This window comes from Prionailurus viverrinus, chromosome A1, assembly GCF_022837055.1.
Source record: "Prionailurus viverrinus isolate Anna chromosome A1, UM_Priviv_1.0, whole genome shotgun sequence".
Classification (NCBI taxonomy): Eukaryota; Metazoa; Chordata; class Mammalia; order Carnivora; family Felidae; genus Prionailurus; species Prionailurus viverrinus.
In genome coordinates this window covers 58996160-59021188 of record NC_062561.1, presented here as the reverse complement: position 1 = coordinate 59021188, position 25029 = coordinate 58996160, and the positions used below count along the sequence as shown (strand labels likewise).

The window sequence follows — 25029 nt, the reverse complement described above, 5'->3', positions numbered from 1 at the left end:
TTATATATTCTGTTAAAATACCTGGCTTAATGTAGTGCATCTATAGATCTAACTTTGGACTATTTGCTGAAAATGAAAAATGATTGGTCAATTTTAATGTGGAATTTTAAAAAATGTGTTCCAATTTAATTACTCAATTAACCATGCCAGTACCTCTTTGAGGGCTAAAATCTATGAGGTTATAAGTTTCCTAACCACTAGCTAAAAAAATTTTTTTCATTTCAGGAGTATATAGAAACGTGAGTAAAATGAAAAAGATCATGCTTTTCATTTATGAAACAGTTTGGAGATTATTAATCTGTATTAAATTAAAGGAGAACAATTCTCTCAAAATCTTTTAAAATATTATAAGATATATTTTTATAATTAATCATTCTCATTTATTAAAAAAAAACAGTAACTCATCTAAAACTTGTCTCCAAATGGCTACAGGAAAACCACACAAAAGCATTGAGCACTTGTCATTGTCTAGTTGAGAGTTATTATTTCACTAGTGGTAGTTGGTGCTGAGCCAGATGGGCACCATATCAATTTTTGATTGTGTTTTGAAAAAGAGAAAATAAAAGTTCCATTTTTGTTTTCAATGCTTTAAAGCAATATTTCTGAATGAGAGTGTGTTGAAATCTTTCAAAGGGTAATTTTTCACTGTCACATGCATTGCATGATGTTTCACACCCCTATTATCTCTCCATTAACTGTTGATAGTTGATTTTCAGTTTTTAAGAAAAAAATTTTTCAAATGCCTCCAGACATTTCCAAATGTCCCTAGGAGGGTTGAGAACTTCTTTACCAAGTATTGCACCCATCTGTTCCCAATGAATGAAAAATTTGCAGAGCGAAATGGGCCATGCGACCCTTGGTCTCACAGCTAAGGCATTTTGGCCATTATCCATCTGAGTATTTTTTTTGTTCATCTGGGAAAAATTGGGCTTGGAAAGCTACCATTGGGAGAGAATTGGATAGAAAGCAGAGGCCATTCAATTCTCAAGGGAGAGAGGAAAATGTGGGGAGCAGTTCTTTATATTTCATAACTTGTTACACAACATGTAATGTCTCTGAGAGATCATGGGGAAGCAGCCTCACAATACCCCAAACTGGAACAAACACTTATATTTGGGCACCACCACCATTGTCAATCATTTCACGGTTAGAGAAGGAGACAGATTATCTCATATCACCTTAAGTAGGTGTTGACAACTTTTCTTTTTTTTTTTGAGTCTATAAAAGACTATATACTAACTATTTTAAGCTTTGTGGGACAAACCTTCTCTGTCATAACTATTCAACTCTGCCATTCTAATGGATAGCAGCTAGAGATGCTACATAAGTGAATGGCATGTCTGGGTTCCAAAAAAACTTTATTTATGGACACTGAAAGTTGAATTTTATATATTTTTGCACATATCACAAATATTATTCCTTAACTTTTCAATGATTTTTAAAAATTTAAACCATCTTTATTTTACTGGCTCCACTCTATATACAAAAGCAGGCAACAGGTTAGATATGTCCCTTAAACCATAGCTTCATGATACCTGACCTTCAATAAAAAATAAGAGAAACTTTGTGGACAAATTCAAATGTCTCTTAAAGTTAGGAATCTTAACATACTCAGAAAAATATCCAGTTTCTATAGTACCTGTGAAAGAAAAATGTCTCATCAGTGTTTTGTCCAAAAATTCAAGTGACATATCATAGTACAAAGGCTTAGTTTCAAGTGAAATGCTATTTTATGTTTGCTGACTCAGATCTATATTGATCAAGACAACTTCTCTCCAAAATGTCTGGTCTTCTTTTATTTTTTTTTAATATTTATATTTTATTCTTAGGGGCAACAACATTCTATAAAAATTCTACTTTAAAACTGTAAGAATTATAATACTGATACCAATTTTCAGGAAGTTAAGATAATAGATAAGAGAAAAAGAAAGCAAGAGAGAGGGAAAGATAGAAGAGGGAGGGATGATATAAACACACACATACACACACATGCAGGGTAGGGGAGAGAGAGAGAAATCAAGCTCAGTAAAATTTTTAAAAATGTTGAATCTGATTACATCAGAATATCTATACTAATTTTGCTGTTTTTCTATAAGTTTTAAATGATTTTAATGTAAAAAAATCTTCTAAAAATAACAGTATGGTCACTTTGTTTTTTTTCCCCCTCTTATCCTTTATAGAGTCATTCATTAAATATTGTCAATTTTGGCTTAAATGTGCATAATTATGTCATGAATTACACCAAAGTACTAGGAATTCCTGCATTTTTATCTTATTTACTCTCTTCTTTTGATATTTATGTTGTATGTTACACTAATTTTCTTTAAATATTGCATCCAGGTTGAAATGCCCATTTAAATCCTTAGCTATACACCTACACTAAGCCTCACTACCAATCACACTTACCTGCCTGTTTATAAATGCATCAATGTCATTATCAATGCCCCATTACTTGTCTTATGTTGTTCCTTTTCTTAGAATGTATTCTTCCTACCACCCTCTTGACCTAAATGTTTCTTACCGATGTATCCAAGCTCAGTTCAAATTCTAACTCTTAAATGAAGCCTTCCATTAAGTTCAAAGATATACATTTTAAGGATAAGATCATGACTCTCATTCAAATATAAAATGACTACAGAACAAAAATTTTATATGCTTATTATTTACTGAGGGTACCAATAAGATGTAAACTACTTTATAGGAGATTTCAAAGAACAGACACACATGTAATCAAAAATCCTAAAATCATTTTGTTAATAAAATTTAATATTCACAAGGCAATAATCAATCATAAAAACACAAGACAAAGTTAATTTCTTTCAGCAGGAGTTATTTGCATTGTTGTCAATTCTCTCTGACATAGAGTCTTATAAAGTATCTCAATGGCAGTGAACATTTGCATACCCTATACAATCATATAACCCAGAGGGCTTTGTTAATAGAATACCCAGTAGTTTACTTCTGTATGTTCCCATTTCAAAGTCTTTTACAATTTTTCCCAACACTGAGGACTTACATCTGACACTCTCGCCCTTTTTTAAAATGCCTGTAACATTTACAGCAGTTATGGTCAATCTCCTTAATACATCAAGCATGTTCCAAGGTCAGCAGAAGTAACATCATTTGGAAGATTGTTAGAAAAACACACAATTTCAGGCTTTACCCAGTCCTCCTGAATCAAAACCTTCATTGTAAAAAGATTCCCAGGTGATTTATAAGCACATCAACATTTTTGAAGAACTGATCTATACAACATAAAAAAACACTAGTATAAACTGTCTTGTTGTTTACTATGTGGGTACTCTACCTTAATAAATTCCTTTTTTCCCAAATTCTTTAAGTTACACTTTTAAACAAATAAAGGAATTGATTCAAATAATCAAAAATTATTTTCTCAGGGCCAAGATGGCAGAGAAGTAGGGGGATCCATACTTCCCATGTCTCTCAAACAAAAAAGTGCTGAAGGCAAAGTACTTTGAACCCCAGAGGCTGGGAGGAAAAGAGACTGAATCTGCCAGGAAGAAAATGGGAAAACTGGAGAAAAGATAGGGCTACTCCAAGGAACAAATCAAAGCACACCTGGTGGAGGGTCCAAAATATCACTATGAGTAGGGTAATAAAATAACCAAAGTCAGAACAAGAGAGAGAAGGTAACAATTCCAAGAAAACGCCTCCTGAGGGGCCAGGCTCTAGACGGTGTATGATCCCCCTTTAATATAGCAGTGCTCACAGGTGCAGAGCACACAACAAGCTTTTAAAACACATAAGGGACAGACAGCTAGCCAATATGATGAAACGGAAGAATTCTCAAAAGAAACTCCAGGAAGTAGTGATAGGTAACGAATTGATCAAAACCAACTTAACCAATATAACTGAACAAAAATTTAGAATAATAGTTATAAAATTAATTGCTGGGCTTGAAAAAAGCAGAGAATCTATTGCTACAGAGATCAAGGGACCAAAAAATAGTCATGATGAATTTAAAAATACTATAAATGAGGTATAAAATTAAATGGAGGTGGCTACAGCACAGATCGAAGAGGCAGAGGGGAATAGGAGAATTAGAAGATAAAACTATGGAAAAAGAGGAAGCTAAGAAAAAGAGAGATAAAAAAAATCCAGGAGTAAGAGGGGAGAATTAGAGAACGAAGTGATGCAATCAAATGGAACAATATCAGTTTCATAGGAATTCCAGAAGAAGTAGAGAGAGAGAAAGGGGCTGAAGGTGTACTTGAAAAATCATAGCTGAGAACTTCCCCAATCTGGGGAAGGAAACAGGCATTGAAATACAAGAAGCACAGAGAACTCCCTTCAGACGTAACTTGAATGGATCTTCTGCATGACATATCATAGTGAAACTGGCAAAATACAAGGATAAATGGAGAATTCTGAATGCAGCTAGGGATAAACGGGCCTTCACATACAAAGGTAGACACATAAGGGTAGTAGCAGGCCTATCCACTGAAACTTGGCATGCCAGAAAGGAATGATAGGAAATCTTCAATGTGATGAACAGGAAAAATATGCAGTCAAGAATCCTTTATCCAGCAAGTCTGTCATTCAGAATAGAAGGAAAGATAAAGGTTTTCCCTAACAAACAAAAACTGAAAGAATTAATCACCACTAAACCCTACAAGAGATCCTAAGGGGACTCTGTGAGTGAAATGTTGCAAGGACCACAGAGTATCAGAGACATCACTACAAGTGTGAAACCTACAGATACCACAATGACTCTAAACCCATTATCTTTCAAAAATGACACTGAATGTACCTGGACTAAATGCTCCAATCAAAAGACATAAGGTATTGGAATGGATAAAAAAAAAAAAAAAAAAAACACAAGACCCATCTATTTGCTGTCTACAGGAGACTCATTTTAGACCTGAGGACACCTTCAGATTGAAAGTGAGGGGATGGAGAACTATGTATCATGCTACTGGAAGTCAAAAGAAAGCTGGAGTAGCCATACTTATATCGGACAAACTAGACTTTAAATTAAAGGCTGTAGAGTTGGAGGAAGATGGCGGCATAGGAGGACGCTGGGCTCACTGCGCGTCCTGCTGATCACTTAGATTCCACCTACACCTGCCTAAATAACCCAGAAAACCGCCAGAGGATTAGCAGAATGGAGTCTCCGGAGCCAAGCGCAGACGAGAGGCCCACGGAAGAGGGTAGGAAGGGCGGCGAGGCGGTGCGCGCTCCACGGACTGGTGGGAGGGAGCCGGGGCGGATGGACGGCTCGCCGGCCAAGCAGAGCCCCTGAGTCTGGCTGGCAAAGCGGAGGGGCCGGAGGGACTGTGATCCGACAGCAAGCGCGACTTAGCGTCTGGGAGGTCGTAAGTGAACAGCTCTGCTCGGAAAGCGGAAAGGCTGGAGGACAAAAGGAGGGAGAGCTGCTGAGCCCCCGTACAACAGGGCTCAGTTTGGTGGGGAACAAAGGCGCTCACCAGCGCCATCTCCCCCGCCCATCCCCCAGCCAAAATCCCAAAGAGAACCAGTTCCTGCCAGGGAACTTGCACGCTCAGCGCAAACACCCAACTCTGTGCTTCTGCGGAGCTAAACCTCCGGCAGCGGATCTGACTCCCTCCCGTTGCCACAGTGCCCCTCCTGAAGTGGATCACCTAAGGAGAAGCGAGCTAATCCTGCCCCTCCTGCCCCCATGCACCTTGCCTACCCACCCCAGCTAATACGCCAGATCCCCAGCATCATGAGCCTGGCAGTGTGCAAGTAGCCCAGACGGGCCACGCCACCCCAGAGTGAATCCCGCCACTAGGAGAGGGGAAGAGAAGGCACACACCAGTCTGACTGTGGCCCCAGCGGTGGGCTGGGGGCAGACATCAGGTCTGACTGCGGCCCCGCCCACCAACTCCAGTTATACACCACAGCACAGGGGAAGTGCCCTGCAGGTCCTCACCACGCCAGGGACTATCCAAAATGACCAAGCGGAAGAATTCCCCTCAGAAGAATCTCCAGGAAATAACAACAGCTAATGAGCTGATCAAAAACGACTTAAATAACATAACAGAAAGTGAATTTAGAATAATAGTCATAAAATTAATCGCTGGGCTTGAAAACAGTATACAGGACAGCAGAGAATCTCTTGCTACAGAGATCAAGGGACTAAGGAACAGTCACGAGGAGCTGAAAAACGCTTTAAACGAAATGCATAACAAAATGGAAACCACCACAGCTCGGCTTGAAGAGGCAGAGGAGAGAATAGGTGAACTAGAAGATAAAGTTATGGAAAAAGAGAGAGAAAAAAATCCAGGAGTATGAGGGGAAAATTAGAGAACTAAGTGATGCACTAAAGAAAAATAATATACGCATAATTGGTATCCCAGAGGAGGAAGAGAGAGGGAAAGGTGCTGAAGGGATACTTGAAGAAATCATAGCTGAGAACTTCCCTGAACTGGGGAAGGAAAAAGGCATTGACATCCAAGAGGCACAGAGAACTCCATGCAGATGTAACTTGAATCGATCTTCTGCACGACATATCATAGTGAAACTGGCAAAATACAAGGATAAGGAGAAAATTCTGAAAGCAGCAAGGGGTAAACGTGCCCTCACATATAAAGGGAGACCTATAAGACTCGTGACTGATCTCTCTTTTGAAACTTGGCAGGCCAGAAAGGATTGGCACGAGATTTTCAGGGTGCTAAACAGAAAAAATATGCAGCTGAGAATCCTTTATCCAGCAAGTCTGTCATTTAGAATAGAAGGAGAGATAAAGGTCTTCCCAAACAAACAAAAACTGAAGGAATTTGTCACCACTAAACCAGCCCTACAAGAGATCCTAAGGGGGACCCTGTGAGACAAAGTCCCAGAGACGTCACTACAAGCATAAAACATACAGACATCACAATGACTCTAAACCCGTATCTTTCTATAATAACACTGAATGTAAATGGATTAAATGCGCCAACCAAAAGACATAGGGTATCAGAATGGATAAAAAAACAAGACCCATCTATTTGCTGTCTACAAGAGATTCATTTTAGACCTGAGGACACCTTCAGATTGAGAGTGAGGGGATGGAGAACTATTTATCATGCTACTGGAAGCCAAAAGAAAGCTGGAGTAGTTATACTTATATCAGACAAACTAGACTTTAAATTAAAGGCTGTAACAAGAGATGAAGAAGGACATTATATAATAGTTACAGGGTCTATCCATCAGGAAGAGCTAACAATTATAAATGTCTATGCGCCGAATACCGGAGCCCCCAAATATATAACACAATTACTCATAAACATAAGCAACCTTATTGATAAGAATGTGGTAATTGCAGGGGACTTTAACACCCCACTTACAGAAATGGATAGATCATCTAGACATACGGTCAATAAAGAAACAAGGGCCCTGAATGAGACATTGGATCAGATGGACTTGACAGATATATTTAGAACTCTGCATCCCAAAGCAACAGAATATACTTTCTTCTCGAGTGCACATGGAACATTCTCCAAGATAGATCATATACTGGGTCACAAAACAGCCCTTCATAAGTTTACCAGAATTGAAATTATACCATGCATACTTTCAGACCACAATGCTATGAAGCTTGAAATCAACCACAGGAAAAAGTCTGGAAAACCTCCAAAAGCATGGAGGTTAAAGAACACCCTACTAACGAATGAGTGGGTCAACCAGACAATTAGAGAAGAAATTAAAAAATATATGGAAACAAACGAAAATGAAAATACAACAATCCAAACGCTTTGGGACGCAGCGAAGGCAGTCCTGAGAGGAAAATACATTGCAATCCAGGCCTATCTCAAGGAACAAGAAAAATCCCAAATACAAAATCTAACAGCACACCTAAAGGAACTAGAAGCAGAACAGCAAAGGCAGCCTAAACCCATCAGAAGAAGAGAAATAATAAAGATCAGAGCAGAAATAAACAATATAGAATCTAAAAAAAACTGTAGAGCAGATCAATGAAACCAAGAGTTGGTTTTTGAAAAAATAAACAAAATTGACAAACCTCTAGCCAGGCTTCTCAAAAAGAAAAGGGAGATGACCCAAATAGATAAAATCATGAATGAAAATGGAATTATTACAACCAATCCCTCAGAGATACAGACAATTATCAGGGAATACTATGAAAAATTATATGCCAACAAATTGGACAACCTGGAAGAAATGGACAAATTCCTGAACACGCACACTCTTCCAAAACTCAATCAGGAGGAAATAGAAAGCTTGAACAGACCCATAACCAGCGAAGAAATTGAATCGGTTATCAAAAATCTCCCAACAAATAAGAGTCCAGGACCAGATGGCTTCCCAGAGGAGTTCTACCAGACGTTTAAAGCAGAGATAATACCTATCCTTCTCAAGCTATTCCAAGAAATAGAAAGGGGAGGAAAACTTCCCGACTCATTCTATGAAGCCAGTATTACTTTGATTCCTAAACCAGACAGAGATCCAGTAAAAAAAGAGAACTACAGGCCAATATCCCTGATGAATATGGATGCAAAAATTCTCAATAATATACTAGCAAATCGAATTCAACGGCATATAAAAAGAATTATTCACCATGATCAAGTGGGATTCATTCCTGGGATGCAGGGCTGGTTCAACATTCGCAAATCAATCAACGTGATACATCACATTAACAAAAAAAAAAAAAAAAGAGAAGAACCATATGATCCTGTCAATCGATGCAGAAAAGGCCTTTGACTAAATCCAGCACCCTTTCTTAATAAAAACCCTTGAGAAAGTCGGGATAGAAGGAACATACTTAAATATCATAAAAGCCATTTATGAAAAGCCCACAGCTACATCATCCTCAACGGGGAAAAACTGAGAGCTTTTTCCCTGAGATCAGGAACACGACAGGGATGCCCACTCTCACCACTGTTGTTTAACATAGTGCTGGAAGTTCTAGCATCAGCAATCAGACAACAAAAGGAAATCAAAGGCATCAAAATTGGCAAAGATGAAGTCAAGCTTTCGCTTTTTGCAGATGACATGATATTATACATGGAAAATCCGATAGACTCCACCAAAAGTCTGCTAGAACTGATACAGGAATTCAGCAAAGTTGCAGGATACAAAATCGGTGTACAGAAATCAGTTGCACTGTTATACACTAATAATGAAGCAACAGAAAGACAAATAAAGAAACTGATCCCATTCACAATTGCACCAAGAAGCATAAAATAACTAGGAATAAATCTAACCAAAGATGTCAAAGACCTGTATGCTGAAAACTATAGAAAGCTTATGAAGGTAATTGAAGAAGATTTAAAGAAATGGAAAGATATTCCCTGCTCATGGATTGGAAGAATAAATATTGTCAAAATGTCAATACTACCCAAAGCTATCTACACATTCAATGCAATCCCAATCAATTGCACCAGCATTCTTCTCAAAACTAGAACAAGCAATCCTAAAATTCATATGGAACCACAAAAGGCCCCGAATAGCGAAAGGAATTTTGAAGAAGAAGACCAAAGCAGGAGGCATCACAATCCCAGACTTTAGCCTCTACTACAAAGCTGTCATCATCAAGACAGCATGGTTTTGGCACCAAAACAGACACATAGACCAATGGAATAGAATAGAAACCCCAGAACTAGACCCACAAACGTATGGCCAACTCATCTTTGACAAAGCAGGAAAGAACATCCAATGGAAACAAGACAGCCTCTTTAACAAATGGTGCTGGGAGAACTGGACAGCAACATGCAGAAGGTTGAAACTAGACCACTTTCTCACACCATTCACAAAAATAAACTCAAAATGGATAAAGGACCTGAATGTGAGACAAGAAACCTTCAAAACCTTAGAGGAGAAAGCAGGAAAAGACCTCTCTGACCTCAGCCGTAGCAATCTCTTACTCGACACATCCCCAAAGGCAAGGGAATTAAAAGCAAAAGTGAATTCCTGGGACCTTATGAAGATAAAAAGCTTCTGCACAGCAAAGGAAACAACCAACAAAACTAAAAGGCAACCAACGGAATGGGAAAAGATATTTGCAAATGACACATCGGACAAAGGGCTAGCATCCAAAATCTATAAAGAGCTCACCAAACTCCACACCCGAAAAACAAATAACCCAGTGAAGAAATGGGCAGAAAACATGAATAGACACTTCTCTAAAGAAGACATCCGGATGGCCAACAGGCACATGAAAAGATGTTCAGCGTCCTCCTCATCAGGGAAATACAAATCAAAACCACACTCAGGTATCACCTCACGCCAGTCAGAGTGGCCAAAATGAACAAATCAGGAGACTATAGATGCTGGAGAGGATGTGGAGAAAAGGGAACCCTCTTGCACTGTTGGTGGGAATGCAAATTGGTGCAGCCACTCTGGAAAGCAGTGTGGAGGTTCCTCAGAAAATTAAAAATAGACTTACCCTATGACCCAGCAATAGCACTGGTAGGAATTTATCCAAGGGATACAGGAGTACTGATGCATAGGGGCACTTGTACCCTAATGTTTATAGCAGCACTCTCAACAATAGCCAAATTATGGAAAGAGCCTAAATGTCCATCAACTGATGAATGGATAAAGAAATTGTGGTTTATATACACAATGGAATATACGTGGCAATGAGAAAAAAAGAAATATGGCCTTTTGTAGCAACGTGGATGGAACTGGAGAGTGTGATGCTAAGTGAAATAAGCCATACAGAGAAAGACAAATACCATATGGCTTCACTCTTATGTGTATCCTGAGAAACTTAACAGGAACCCATGGGGGATGGGAAGGAAAAAAAAAAAGAGGTTAGAGTGGGGGAGAGCAAAAGCATAAGAGACTGTTGAAAACTGAGAACAAACTGAGGGTTGATGGGGGGTGGGATGGAAGGGAGGGTGGGTGATGGGTATTGAGGAGGGCACCTTTTGGGATGAGCACTGGGTGTTGTATGGAAACCAATTTGACAATAAATTTCATATAAAAAAAAATTAAAGGCTGTAACAAAGATGAAGAAGGGCATTGTATAATTACAGTTTCTATCCATCAGGAAGAGCTAACAATTATAAATGTCTGTGTACCGAATTTGGTAGCCCCCAAATATATAAAATAATTAATCACAAACATAAGGAACCTTATTGATAAGAATGTGGTAATTGCAGGGGACTTTAATACTTCACTTACAACAATGGATAGATCATCTAGACAGAGAATCAGTAAAGAAACAATGGCCCTGAATGATAAATTGGACCAGGTGGACTTGACAGATATATTTAGAATTCTGCATCTCAAAGCAACAGAATATACTTTCTTCTCAAGTGCACATGGATCATTCTCCAAGATAGATCACATACTGGGTCACAAACAGCCCTTAATAGGTATAAAAGAATTGAGATCATACCATGCACACTTTCAGATCACAATGCTATGAAACTTGAAAACAACCACAGGAAAAAGTCTGGAAAACTTCCAAAAGCATGGAGGTTAAAGAATATCCTACTAAAGAATGAATGGGTCAACCAGGAAATTAAAGAAGAAATTTAAAAATATATGGAAACAAATGAAAATTAAAATACAATAATCCAAATGCTTTGGGATGCAGCAAAGGCAGTCCTGAGAGGAAAGTACATTGCAATCCAGGCCTATCCTAAGAAACAAGAAAAATCCCAAATGCAAAATCTGGTAGCACACCTAAAGGAACTAGGAAGAGAACATCAAAGACACCCCAAACCCAGTAGAAGAAGAGAAATAATAAAGATCAGAGCAGAAAAAACAATGTAGAATAAAAAATAAAAAAACAAACACACAGTAGAGCAGATCAATGAAACCAAGAGTTGGTTTTTTGAAAAAGAAACAAAATTGATAAAGCTCTAGCCAGGCTTCTCAAAAACAAAAGAGGGAGGACCCAAATAGATAAAATCATGAATTAAAATAAAATTATTACAACCAATCCCTCAGAAATACAAGCAATTATCAGGGAATACTATGAAAAATTATATGCCAACAAACTGGACAACCTGGAAGAAATGGACAGATTCCTAAACTACCACACACTTCCAAAACTCAAATGGGAAGAAATAGAAAATTTGAACAGACCCATAACTAGTGAAGAAATTGAATCAGTTATCAAAAGCCTCCCAACAAATAAGAGTCCAGGACCAGATGGCTTCCCTGAGGAATTCTAGCAGACATTTAAAGCAGAGATAATACCTATCCTTCTCAAGGTGTTCCAAAAAATAGAAAGGGAAGGAAAGCTTCTAGACTCATTCTATGAAGCCAGCATTACCTTGATTCCCAAACCAGAGACCCAGCAAAAAAAGAGAACTATAGGCCAATATCCCTGATGAATATGGATGCAAAAATTCTCAACAATATACTAGCAAATCGAATTCAACAGCATATACAAAGAATTATTCACCATGATCAAGTGGGATTCATTCCTGGACTGCAGGGCTGGTTCAGTATTTGCAAATAAATCAGTGTGATACATCATATTAATAAAAGAAAAGATAAGAACCATATGATCCTGTCAATCGAGGCAGAAAAAGCATTTGACAAAATTCAGCATCCTTTCTTAATAAAAACCCTCAAGAAAGTCGGGATAGAAGGAACATATTTAAACATCATAAAAGCCATTTATGAAAAGCCCACAACTAATATCATCCTCAATGAGGAAAACTGAGAGCCTTCCCCCTGAGATCAGGAACACGACAGGGATGTCTACTCTCACCGCTGTTGTTTAACATAGTGTTGGAAGTTCTAGCATCAGCAATCAGACGACAAAATTAAATCAAAGGCATCAAAATTGGCAAAGATGAAGTCAAACTTTCATTATTTGCAGATGACATGATACTCTACACGGAAAACCTGACAGATTCCACCAAGAGTCTACTAGAACTGATACATGAATTCAGCAAAGTTGCAGGGTACAAAATCAATGTACAGAAATCGGTTGCATTTTTATCCACCAATAATGAGCAATATAAAGAGAAGTAAAAAATCTGGTCCCATTCACAATTGCACCAAGAATCATAAAATATCTAGGAATAAACCTAGCCAAAGATGTAAAAGATCTGTATGCTGAAAACTATAGAAAGCTTATGAAGAAAATTGAAGGTAAAAGAAATGGAAAACAATCCATGCTCATGGATTGGAAGAATAAATATTGTTAAAATTTCAATACAACCCAAAACAATCTATACATTCAATGCAATCCCCATCAAATTTGCACCAGCATTCTTCTCAAAGCTAGAACAAGCATCCTAAGATTTGTATGGAACCACAAAAGACATCAAATAGCAAGGTAATATTGAAGAAGAAAACCAAAGCGGGAGGCATCACAACCCCAGACTCTAGCCTCTACTACAAAGTTGTAATCATCAAGACAGTATGGTATTGACACAAAAACAGACACATAGACCAATGGAAAATAATAGAGGCCCCAGAATTGGACCCAGAAATGTATGGCTAACTAATCTTTGACAAAGCAGGAAACAAATTGTGCTGGGAGAACTTGACAGCAACATGCAGAAGAATGAAACTAGACCACTTTCTTACACCATTCACAAAAATAAACTCAAAATGGATGAAGGACCTGAATGTGAAACAGGAAACCATTAAAACCCTAGAGGAGAAAGCAGGATAAAACCCCTTTGACCTCAGCTGCAGCAATTTCTTACTCGACATATCTCCAAGGCAAGGGAATTAAAAGCAAAAATGAACTATTGGGATCTCATGAAGATAATAAGCTTCTGCACTGCAAAAGAAACAATCAACCAAACTAAAAGGCAACTGATGGAATGGGAAAAGATATTTGCAAATGACATATCAGACAAAGGGCTAGTATCCAAAATCTATAAAGAGCTCACCAGACTGAACACCTGAAAAACAAATAATCCAGTGAAGAAATGGGCAGAAGACATGAATAGATACTTCTTTAGAGAAGACATCAAGACGTCCAAAAGACACAGGAAAAGATGCTCAACGTCACTCATCATCAGGGAAATACAAATCAAAACCACACTGAGAAATCAAATACAAATCAAAACCACGCCTGCAGTGAAAGTAGCTAAAATGAACAAATCAGGAAACTATAGACGCTGGAGAGGATGTGGAGAAACGGGAACCCTCTTGCACTGTTGGTGGAAATGCAAACTGGTGCAGTCACTCTGGAAAATAATGTGGAGATTCCTCAAAAAACTAAAAATAGATCTACCCTATGACCCAGAATAGCACAACTAGGAATTGACCCAAGGGATACAAGAGTGCTGATGCATAGGGTACATGTACCCCAATGTTTATAGCAGCACTTTCAACAATAGCTAAATTATGGAAGGAGTCTAAGTGTCCATCAACTGATGAATGGATAAAGAAGATGTGGTTTATATATACAATGGAATACTGCTTGGCAATGAGAAAGAATGAAATCTGGTCATTTGCAGCAACATGGATGGAACTGGAGGGTATTATGGTAAGTGAAATAAGGCAGAGAAAGACAGTTAACATTTGTTTTCACTCATATGTGGATTCTGAGAAACTTAACAGAGAACCACAGGGGAGTGGAAGGGGGGAAAAATTTAGAGAGGGAGGAAGGCAAACCATAAGAGACTTAAATACTGAGAACAAACTGAGGGTTGATGGGGAGGGGGCAGAGGGGAAAGTGGGTTTTGGGCATTGAGGAGCGCACCTGTTGGGATGAGCACTGGGTGTTGTTTGGAAACCAATCTGACAATAAATTATATTTAATATGAATCAATGAATGAATAAATGAATGAATGAATGAATGAATAAATAAATAAATAAAACTTTAACCAAAAAAAATTAGTTTCTGAAAGTGGGGTAGCCACTGCAACATTTTTCTTACCAGGCATTCTTAATTGACTTTAAAATTTACACAGAGATATGCAAATCAGAAAATCAGAGCTAAGCTCATTTTGTACAGAAAAAAAAAAATCAGAACTATGGAAAAAGAACTCTTTTTCTACTTCTGCAAAGGTTTAAAGAGTATGTTATAAGGGCTCCTGAGTGGCTCAGTCAGTTAAGTGTCTGACTTCAGCTCAGGTCATGATCTCACTGTTCATGAGTTCAAGCCTAATGTTGGGCTCTGTGCTGACTACTTGGATCCTGGAACCTGGTTTGGATTCTGTGTCTCCTTTTCTGTCTGCCCATCCCTCACTTGTGTGCGCGCACTCTCTCTCTCTCAAAAATACATAAATATTTTTAAAAATTTTAAAAAATATGTTACAGCACACTTACAGATAAATAAAAAACAAATATCAGGCATCAAGGGAAGGCCAATCAGTAGTTAATTTGCTAATTAAAATTCTCAAAGAAGAGAAATAGTGTCTATTTTACTTAATCTATATGATGTTCTCAACAGTGCAATATTTCTGAAGATATCAAACAAATAGTTTTGATATCCCAGTCTTGGTTAGTCTGAATTGAGTAATTTCAACAAATGTAATTTAAAAAGAGATTCACAATAACAAGTGTTGGTGAGAATGTGGAGAAAAGGGAACTGTCTTGTACTGTTAGTGCAAATGTAAATTGGTCCAACTACTGTAAAAAGCAGTATGGGGTTTCCTCCAAAAAATAAAATAAAATAAAAAAGAAATAACCATACAAACTAGTAATTCCATTACCAGATATTTACCTAAAAAAAACCAAGAAACAAAAAAACCACATCAATTTGAAATGATAAATGCACTCGTATGGTTTCAGTTGGTTAAGCCTCTCACTTCAGCTCGGGTCATGATCTCACAGTTTGTCAGTTTGAATCCCAAGTCAGGCTGTATGTTGACAGATCAGAGTCTGGAGACTGCTTCAGATTCTGTGTCTCCCTTTCTCTGACCTTTCCATACTAACGCTCTGTCTCTCTCTCTCTCACTTAAAAATAAGCATCAAAAAAATTAGAAAAAAAAAAAAAGAAGAAGAAGATCTTGCTATGTGGGACAACATGGATATACCTAGCAGGTATTATGCTAAGTCAAATAAGTCAGAAAGAGAAAGACAAATTTCACTTGTATGTGGAATTTAAAAAACAAGACGAATTAACAAACAAAAACCAAAAACACTCATAAATACAGAGAACAAACTGGTAGTTGCCAAGGGGAAGGGATTGTGGGCTTGGATGAAATAGATGAAGGGGATTAAGAGGTACAAACTTCTAGTTATAAAATAAATAAGTCACATAGATGAAAATTATAGCATAGGAAATATAGTCAATATATTGTAACAACATTGCATACTGACAGATGATGACTACATTTATAGTAGGAAGCATTGCTAATGTATAGAATTGTCAAATCACTATGTTATACCTGAAACTAATATAATATGCACTTTAGCTATAGTTTAATAATAGAATTTTAAATAAATAAAAAGAGAAATTCACAAAGCAAATACAATTCTCAAATCCACCTCAATTTTTTTAGTTTGTTATTAGACTTAGATATAATATTATTTCAGCTAATTATACAAGCAAAAATGTGTTATAGAGTTAAATATAAAATATTTTCATACAGGAACACATAATTTGTTGTGTTTTTTTTAATTAAGTAATTCGTACCATGAAAAACATACATTTATTTTTCATGAATCAGAGGTTCACCTGAACGTTCCCTCTTATGTCATTTTTTAATTAGTAATAAAGCAATTTTACCTTATTTTTAAATGTTTATTTATTTATTTTGAGGGAGAGAGAAAGAGGCAGACTCCCTGCCTAAGTCCTTGAATTTCTATTGACATGGAATACGTAGATCTATAAATGTGTATGGTATTCAAGCATCATAAATTAAATCTCTAAAGTTCACCTTTAGAGATTATTATACAGCTGAGAGAAAATTCCATCAAGTCTCACTCCAATTTTTACTTTTTTTTTCAAAATAAATACTAAACAACCCAAACCATTAGGGTCACTAATAAAGAGCTTTCCAATTTTCAAAACTTTTGATACTTTTTTCTGACCTGCATAGTTTTACATCTTACCCTTAGGGAAGCTTTTCTTGAATTGTTTTCTTAAAGATCAAGCTTCTGCTAGTTTTGGTTTGCCGTTGAGCAAGGCACTTCCTCTCTTGCCCAGTCTTGTTTTGGAGTCTAATTTTGTGTTTGAGGGTTGGATTAACCCAACATCCTGTTTTATAATCTTCTGACTCACCAGGAGAGGAGAATGACTTTTGAATCTCATGTCTGCAGTTTTACTCTACAAATGTACATTTAAAACATTAGCTTAACTTTTGATAGATTTGATTTTCTTAATCTGCATTTTTACAATAGTTATCTTTTTAGGCAGGAATGAAAAGAAAATCTGATATGATGGTAATGATGATGATGATGACGTTATTTTCACCTACAGTGTTTAAGGCACAACTAAAAGATACAAGTCTAGTTGCAAAAGCAGTTAAAAGTTGAGATTTTACTAACAACAAAGATATTTACTTAAAAAATTTTTAGAGGTAAATAATTCCCAAGCTGGAAGTATAATCTCCTTTCCTCATTTCTCTGCCAATCTTGTCTCTCCAATTGGGTTTCCTCATTCAGTAATTTGTGCCTCTTTATCCACTTAAAATTGTATATCCAAATCAAGACAGTATATTGGACACATGCCTTAGAGATATAAGACATTCACCACAGGGAGAGAAAGCAAGTTTAAAATTTATATAATGTGTTTTCAATTATATCATTCAACACAACATCTCTCTCCCCTTCTCTCTCCCCCTTTCTCCCTCCTCCTCTGCCCCTTCTTTCTCCCTCTTCCAAAGCATCCTGCCCATGAGGCAGGAACATTAAGACCCTCTTGGTCTGTTCCTATTTTAGTTTTAAATGTCAGAATTCTTAAGCCTGTAATTGTTCTATTAGATCATACTGTATCCTCTCCTTCCCCTCAGGAAAGGAGGGGGCTGCAGTATTAAGGATATAAACACATGAAATGTCATTTGATAATTTTATCTTTTAGATTTAACTTCAGAATCAATGTTTTTCTTAATAATGGGAGAAAAGGAATCAAATTCCTTATGAAGGGCATAAACACTTGAAAAATGAATTTGTGGAAGCAAGATGATCCTAGAGTATGGAATTCTATAAAAACATTACTAGCTTCAAGAGGAAGTCAACATGGGAAACAACTGTGCAGAAAAATAGACATTCTAAAATACTTATTTAAATACAAAATCTAACTTATTAAAATAAAATGAATCTATTTATTGCATCATAAAGGAAAGGGTTATTTATCTAAGGAATGCCATCTCCTGGGTGCTATTATCATTTAAGCAAGGAAATAAAAGGTTTGATTTTTATACTTGAATCTCACCCATTAACTCCACTATCTAAACTTGAAATTAGATGTGTGTTGTTTCCATGGTCATCAGAACTAAACATTCCTTTTCCTTGGTAAAAATGATGTTTTTTACAGAAAAGGTAATTTGAAAGAAATTTCCCATCTGTTTTCAGAGAAATTAAGTTCCCATAAGAATGTGCACACAAGTTTCACCTTTATCCTCTATAATCCATTCTATTTTTCTGCTTGTCTTCTGAGGATCCATCTATTAACTTCTAGAACTGAAGAGGAAGGACACTGAAAGGTTTGTTCTCTTCAGTTAAACACTGTCACTGTTTAACGCTTGTGTCATGTTAATATTTGATTCAAGTGTTGCAAAATGATGAAGTCAACTAATTCAAGTGAAGCAAGTACATTGCAAGCACAAAGATACCAAAGCACATTGCTGTCTCACTCCAAACTGCTATTCAATATTATTAACACTGAAGCCTATAGCAGAGCAAAGCAAATCTAAACACACTTGTTATTAGTCCTTTCCTGGTTATCCACTTTTATAATTGGCTTTCAAACAGAATTACCCACATTATCCACATTCCAAAATAAGATTTTGGAGACTTTCTTACTGTGGTTCAGAGGATCCCTTGTTTCTACTCCTTTCACAGACATAAGGGTTTAGGTTTGCAAATGTGTAAGACATGGCAGAGTTTCAAAGGCGAACGTTTATGCTGTTCACATGCTTACTTTTTGTCATCAGTTACCATCTAGATTTAGAAAAATGAGTTAGGGGTGCCTGGGTGGCTCCGTTGGTTGAGTGTCCAACTCTTGATTTCAGCTCAGGTCATGATCCCAGGGTCATGGGATTGAGCCCTGTGTCAGGCACTGAGCTGATGGTGGAGCTTGCCTGAGAGACTCTCTCTTTCTCTCTGTCTCCCTCAGTCTGCTTGAGATTCTCTCCCTCTCTCCACTGTCCCTCTCCCGCACTGTGCTCTCTCTCTAAAAAAAGAAAAGGGGAAAATGATTTAACAGAATTTTTCTACTAGGCAATTCAGGAAAACACATTCACATGATTGTTAAACAATTAACTTTTGTTTATGTTTTGAGATATTATTATATAGAATGAAAGATGAGCCTAACAAAGTTGGTTCAGTGGGTAGGCAAATTTAGTATCTGAAGCATAATAACAAATAGAAAATCCAAAATTATATAAAATAGTCTAAGAAATTAGAAAGGATTAAATATAATAAAATTTGTTGAGAAAAAAACCCAAAATGTGTTTCATACCTATAAATAGGTAAAACTTTAGAAATACAAATTATATAGAAATGGTCTGCCACACATTTGAAACACAATATATAAAGAACAAACTTCCCTATATCATTCAGCCCTTAAGCAATCATGTAAAGTGGAGTGTAATGATGCCATTTTATAAAAGAGGAAAAGAGGCTGAAAGATGATAAGAAGCAGGTCTAACACCACCCCACTCATGGATGGCAAGCCCAATATTCAAACCCAGATCTCCCTTACTCCAAATTCCTCAGATCTTTTCTCCCCCAAGTCATGGGGAAATGACTCTTCATCAGGGAATATAAGGGACAGAGCCACAGTGAAGCGATTAGTCAAATGGCATCTTGAAGAGCCTATAGTACCATGAAGAGATAGGGCAAGTATATATTCCAGAAAGAAGAAAGAATGAGCAAAGTAAGAAATAAACTGGCACAAGGAAGGTGCCAAAAGTTAGCTCCTCTAATACTATTGACACATTCCGTTGAGAAGAGCAAGCTGAGCTTACTGGTTTCAGCAGTAAAGGAAAACACTGTCTTGTTTTAGTACTTTTCCAGGTCAAAATTAGGATATTTCTGAGATTTGAATGTTAAATTTGATGTGTGGTTTTCAATGTTTAGTTAGGATTAGGAAACAATTATGATATAATAGTTTGAGACTGAGAGACACAGTGAAGGTATGCTTTGATGCAAGGGATCCATGGAGTGTTGGGATGCAATCTGTCCTTTAATAGTTTCTATTTAAGATTTCATGGGTCTTTTGGAAAGTTCCTGGGGACAAGGTGGCCTTCTCCTCTTTTTGTCAATACAGCTTTATTAGAACACACCCACTGATTTACTCATTGTCTTTGGTTATTTTTGCACTACAAAGGTAGAGTTGAGTAGCTGCAACAGAGACTCTTTGGCCTCTAACTTATAAAGTATTTAGAATCTAGCCTTTCACTCTCTCTCACTCACACACACACACACACGAAATTGTGACACTTGGTACAGATGATTTCAGTTCTCATAAATAGTTTGGTTTGTCTCAGCACTGACAATTAAACAGTCTTGTATCTTTAACTTGTTTATTTTTTAATGTTTTTTAAATATAATTTATTGTCAAGTTACCTAACATACAGTGTGTACAGTGTCCTCTTGGCTTTGGGAGTAGATTCCCATGATTCATCACTTACATACAACATCCAGTGCTCATTCCAAAAAGTGCCGTCCACAATGCCCATCACCCATTTCCCCTTCTCCCCAGCTCCCCCCCATCAACCCTCAGTTTGTTCTCTGTATTTAAGAGTCTCATATGGTTTGTCTTCCTCTCTGTTTGAAACTATTTTTCCCCTTCCCTTCCTCCATGGTCTTCTGTTAAGTTTCTCAAATTCCACATATGAGTGAAAACATATGATACCTGTCTTTCTCTGACTGACTTATTTCACTTACATAATACCCTCCAGTTCCATCCACGTTGTTGCAAGTGGAAAATTTCATTCTTTCTCATTGTCAAGTAGTATATCAATGTATATATAAACCACATCTTCTTTATCCACTCATCAGTTGACGGACATTTAAGCTCTTTTCATAATTTGGCTATTGTGGAAAGTGCTGCTATAAACATTGGGGTATAAGTGTTCCTATGCATCAGCACTCCTGTATCCCTTGGGTAGATTCCTAGCAGTGCTATTGCTGGGTCATAGGGTAGTTCTAGTTTTAATTTTTTGAGGAAACTCCACACTGTTTTCCGGAGTGACTGTGCCGGATTGCATTCCTGCCAACAGTGCAAGTGGATCCCCTCTTCAACCTGTAGGTTAGGAGACAGAATCTTATTCTTCTTACTCCATATTGGTGCCTCCCTACCATCAGTATTCCCCAACCAATTAAAATTTTATTGGAGAAGGAGAAGGAGAAGGAGAAGGAGGAGGAGGAGGAGGAGGAGGAGAAGAAGGGATGAAGAGAGGAAGGGAAGAAGGGAGGAAGGAGTCAAGTCAGAAATAAATTTCAATTAAAAGAGCAAAATTTAACCAAAGTGGCTGGTCAAGAGCCCAGGTGAAAGTGAGGTCTATAGTTATCTATCTGATTTTCTTACTGTCTATTTTTTTGCTTCTTTCCCAGTTTTACCTACAGTATAGCAGTTTATTACAATTTATAATTACCTACTTAAAAACTAATAATAAAAATCAAGCCCCAAATTTAATTTCCTTGACTTTGTCTTTCCCTTTTAATTGCACACTGCCACATTTCATACAGTTGACCATCGTCTTATTCTGGCAATTCTCCCTTCTTTTTTGTTACATTGTTCTTTTCTGATTTCTTCTCATACTCCTGGGCCTCTTCTCCACAGATCTCACTAATTTCTCTACTTTTTTTGAGGTTTGGGTAGGAATTCCCAAGACCTGCTCTTTGTTCTCATTTTCTTTCTCATTAATTTTTAATTTTAATGTTATTCACTCCATTGAGGAGTGGTTGAAAGCACAGCCTATGGTGTCAGATGGACTGGGTTTGAATTCCAAGCTTTTATAGAAATACCTGTGTAACCTTGAGGAAATTGACCTAACCACTCTGGGGGGCATTTTCTGCTTCAGTAAAATGGAGCCAATTCTATCTCATAATCAGTTAATAACGTCAAACAAACTTCTCTAGGTTAACACTGTTATTGGTACATCCAATCCAATATTCACAAAATCAAACCAATCACTTAATAATATCAATTTTTTCCGCCTCTATTTCTGTTTCAGCTACCAAAATCCTGCTAATGTTATAGATTAAACATTTCAGACTTGTTTGAACTACTTCTCCAGCTCTTATCTAATTTTCATGTACTGTACTGCTTCTCTGTCTTTGTTTTGTCATGTACATCTATTATTCCCTTCCCACTGCTTTTGCAAACATACTTAAAACTCTTGAATTACACTGCATAAACTTTAATAAGATTCCCGTGCTAAAGAACTTTTTTCTTAAAACACTGCTACTTGAATCCCCTGATTAGTCTTAATTTAGTGACATTTTTCTTACTTTGTGACTTTATATTATACAGGAGTAAGAAAAACCCTGATGAATTATGTTTAAGTAAAATACGATAGTATCTGTGTGAAGTGTGAAGATGTTCTAAAGATGCTCTGAACATTTTTTTTAATTCACAATGTAACAAAAGATAAACTAAGAAATTGTTAACATAAGATTGATTCTAGAAAATACATCATTCCTAAAATTTTGTGTATTAAATCACTTAACCCTTTTTGACATATTAAAATGTGTTTTGCTCTGCCTTTAAATTCAATAACAGGAAAGTTGACCTTCCATATATTAAGTATATGAATATAATTTATTCAGATGCACAGATTTATAATAATAGAAATATTATTTACAAATATTAAGAAAATTCAGCATCCACAGACATGGTAACTAAATTATATATATACATATATATATATATATATATATATATATATATATATATAATAGGGTATAATTTGGGTATATATAAGCTGATGAGTCTTGTCAAAATGCTTTTATTTGTTCTGTGGAAGTATGTGACTAAAAGTCAACAATCAAATTTGTGATTTTCAGAATATTTTATTGACTGAGAGGCTTACAACTGTTTCAGAAAAATAAAGTGGGTAAAAATAGCATCCAAAAAAGTTGAGTTATAGTTTATAAACAGAAAAATTAGAAAAATCTTTTTTTCCTATAGGAAGAAGATATGATCTCACTTTTCTAGAGTTAATAATCACAACATAAATAATATGGACAAAACAAGTAAACCTCATAAGAACTTCTAATCAGCAAATGAAACAGTTATCATCATTTATTTAAATTTTAAAGGATAATTTAGACTATGCTTATATTTTATAAACTAACTTTATCAGTGTGGAATAAACTGCTATGTCTAGATTTGAGTAATAGTGTTTGTCTCTATTTATTTTTTTAAGTTTATTTATTTTGAAAGAGAGAGAGAGAATGCAGGAGGGGCAGAGAGACAGGGAGAGAGAGAGAATCCTAGGCAGGTTCCTCATTGTCAGAATAGGGCCCAATGTGGGTCTCAAACTCATGAACCATGAGATCAAAACCAAGAGTTGGAGGCTTAACCTACTTAGCCACCAATGTACCTCTGTTTCTATTTCAATGTAAGTCTTTCTCATTTTCTTTAGAAATTTTATAACATATATTTGTCAATCTAATTAGTTTTGCTACGCTAACAAGTTTTTATTTTTATTTTTTTAACATTGAAAACACATGTTCATAGTTACAGAGACCTACTTTCCTAAGACTTTGGCCAGTATTCATTATAATCACACTTCTGAGGAAATGTATAATGATAAGGTTGCATCACAGATAACTCAATTCCCCATGAGTTTAAAAATGAGGATGCAGACAAGAAGCTTCTACCATATTTAGTCATGTGTATTTCTATTTTTTGATGTACAAAAGTCATTTGTTTCTGAATTTATAGTAGGAAAAAGTTATGTTAACAAAAGTCCAATGAGAGAATTTACTATTTAATTGCATTCCATTGTTTTTTACTTGTTTGATTGTTATGAGGTAGAGCAAGCAGCAGCTTGTAGAAAGAAGAAAGAACATGTAAAATCTCTGTACTAAAACACACAGGGCATACCAAACACACCAGATCAAACAGACAGAGAATATGTCCCCAGAAGACCATCACATATTCATTCCCTCACAAACTGAGATCCTGTTGTGCTAGGATGAATCATTTAGGGCCCTTACTTTTACAAAGTCCATGATTTAATCAGTGAGACAGATACAGGACAGAAAATGATGTCGTGTTGTGACAACTATAATGATAGTAATTTTTACAGGCAGATAAGTGCAGAGATAAGAAGCTCCTAGGTGAGCCTAATGGGAAGTGGGAAGAGGTCAAGAAAAGGTTTCTAGACAAAGGAAACTATAATGTATTATTTTAAAAAAAAGTTCAAATATTGTTAATAACAATATTGGTAAAAAGATATTGTAAACCAAGGGACATAAGAAAAACAAAGAGGTGAGAGAGTCCATAAGTCTGTAATGCATATGGAAACATGTAAGCAGTTTAGTGACACAGGAAACATTAGTGAAGGAGTAAACAGGGACTGAAACGTAGGCAGAAATCAGATCAGAGAAAGCGTTGCATGTCCTATTTAAAAACTTTATTTCTATTGAATCGGCACTCTGGTGCCACTGAAGATTTGAAGCAAGTAATGTAAATGTGAAAGTCGAATTTTAGGCAGACTATTCTGGTGATTCAGTGCAAGATAGATTTGAAAAGTACCAAGGAAAAAACAAGATGCTCTGACAGTTTTCTGAGTTAGAAACATAATAACCGGTAGAGGTCATAAAAGTGGAACAGAAGATTAATGTTTGAGGATTATTTCAGAAACATAAACAGTGAGATTTGCCCAGGTAATGCAGGTGACAAGACCAGGAAGGACTATCAGCTTTTGTTGGCAACTGGCTACAAGACATTGCTAGAAACAAAGATAGAGTAACAGCTGATAAGTAACCAGGAAATGTGTACAGATGCCATGTTGATTTTGAGATGTCTCTAATGTATACAGATAAAGACTT

The 25029-nt window shown here is 36.5% G+C and overlaps 1 long non-coding RNA gene across 3 annotated transcripts in view; it reads right to left on the bottom strand.

Annotated features, from left to right (window-relative positions):
- Window positions 1-1441: 1441 nt before the first annotated feature.
- Window positions 1442-25029, bottom strand: part of LOC125175566 (uncharacterized) — a 547675-nt gene continuing 524087 nt past the window's right edge. For all 3 annotated transcript variants that reach the window (XR_007155875.1, XR_007155879.1, XR_007155877.1), the window contains one exon: window positions 1442-1639. This is a non-coding gene — a long non-coding RNA (uncharacterized LOC125175566). The remainder of the gene's footprint in view (window positions 1640-25029) is intronic.